We start from the raw sequence: 2,500 nt of genomic DNA on the forward strand, positions 1-2,500 counted from the left end.
CTTCTTCCAAATACTTCAAAATGATAGAATCATTTCACCAATCTATCATCATTCATTCTCCCCACTTACAAATCCATCTGAAAATTCTGTGATCGCTGATTTTAGGTAAGCAAACTTTCAACAATATTTTCATACCTACATTTCTGTTTTCTGTTTCTTCTTACTTCATATATATTGCACGAAAAATTTTACGCATCCACTTCAACTTCTCTCTTTCCTTCAAACGCGCACGCACACACACACTATTATATATATATATATATATATATATATATATATATATATATATATATATATATATATATATATGGAGTCCGCTAAACTATCCCTTCATACGTACCAAGCTTAGCTGGCATACATATAATGATGAACCTATTAAATACTTTACATTTATCTAATTTGTAACTTGCCTCATATCTATCATAATAATTCTCCTACATTAACTTATAACTTCTCATAAATACTAAGTTCAACATTTTTTCAGTCGTAAACCTCACCAAATGTGTGAACATCAGTTACAGAACGTTACACCAACATCTCAAGTCTTCTTGAAAACATATTCCTAGTTTCAAGCCTATTCCTATACCAAACCAATTATTCTCCTGTTACTAGGTCCTTTGACTGGCCAGATAGTTCTATCTCGGATCCCTCTTATGGTTAGAGTTAATTCTTCCGTTCCCTACAGAAACCCCGAATAGTCAAGCCCATTCTTTACACATTCACCTTTTTTCCTCATACACCTGACAGCACTAAGATAATCGGAAAATACACTCGAGGTGTTAACTACTGAACTGCAAGTGTTCAGTGGCTACTTTCTTCTTTATGGTAGAAGACTTTTAGCTATGGTAACCAGCTGTTTTAGACACTCCGAAATCTTGGGTAGAGTCATAGTCTCTACACCATGGTCTTCCACTCTCTTGGGTTAGAGTTCTCTTGTTTGAGTTTACACTCAGACACACTATTCTATCTGTCTGATTTCCTTTCCTCACAGGGCTATTTTCCTTGTTGGAGCCCTTGTGCTTACAACATCCTGCAGATTCAACTAGGGTGTTAGCTTAGATGATAATAATAATAATAATAATAATAATAATAATAATAATAATAATAATAAAACACTTCCCTTTTACACTTCCATTTGCCTCGAACCAGTTTCTCCCAATTTTGTATATGCTAATAAGTACTAACACTCATTACCTTCTAAGTGGTACATCATCATCCTCAATAGTGTATCTGAATACACTCTATACGTCATGAAAGTCCAAAAGGTAACATGCAACTGGTTACTTACTCTTAAGCTTCACATGTAATCAACACTCCATCCAACCATGTTCATCCTATTTTAAACTTCCACTCTGTTCAGGATGCCAGAAAACTTTAAATCAACCAATCTTCCGCTCTGCCACTTGACTGACTTACTTCAATAACCCTTACTATACACCTTCTAACCTAATAACTCAAGCTATAAAACTTTACCCTTATACAAAGTTATAAATATTCCTCTCAACCATTCCTTTGGAATATCTCCCTCGTCAAGACATACCTTAAAAACGTTGGCCAGTAATTTAAACATAACAACCACATCACTGGAGAATCTTACTTTCAGTACCATCATACCATTTAATTGTTATCCTTGCACCCTCAACAGATACTTCCGTACGCAAACAGACATGTGTTGATTTATAATCCAAGTACAAAATCTATTCACGTATTTTTATGCATGGAAATTCCATTGCCCCCACCGAAAACTACAATGATACCCTATAGGTATTCCTACCTGAAGCCAGCATCTCTCCACAGTGAACTATGAATAATCCAGAATAAATATACCTTGGTATGACCTTCACGATACTTCATGAACTTTGAGTCTTGAAAATAGTCTATGAGTAATCTTACAACTAGCAAGCATATGGAAAACCCATGGTGAAACCAATTTAAACATGGTTTATTATTATTATTATTATTATTATTATTATTATTATTATTATTATTATTATTATTATTATCAGCCAAGCTAAAACCCTAGTTGGAAAAGCAAGATGCTATAAGCCCAGGGGTTCAAACAAAGAAAAATATCCACACAAAATTTTCCCATCTCACTTAAAAGACTTAGTACTACTTTAAATATATACATACATAGTCTACTGGTAATAAAATACCTGTGTAGACTTGCTGTTGTCCATCCAAGGGTTAACTTCGCCACTTGGTACTCCTATATGAATAGGAGAATGCAAGAATCTTTGTTTAAGCTTCAGGACGATATTAAACATCCTTAAGGGACAGGGATTGTACTATAACCATCATTTTCCCATTTTCCGGAACTAAAGCTTTTATAGTTTATATGGGAAATATTTATTTTAATGTTGTTACTGTTCTTAAAATATTTTATTTTTCCTTGTTTCCTTTCCTCACAGGGCTATTTTCCCTGGGCTTATAGCATCGTGCTTTTCCAACTAAGGTTGTAGCTTAGCATTTAATAATGATAATAATAATAATAATAATA

The sequence above is a fragment of the Palaemon carinicauda genome, chromosome 36 (genome assembly GCF_036898095.1).
Source record: "Palaemon carinicauda isolate YSFRI2023 chromosome 36, ASM3689809v2, whole genome shotgun sequence".
NCBI lineage: Eukaryota > Metazoa > Arthropoda > Malacostraca > Decapoda > Palaemonidae > Palaemon > Palaemon carinicauda.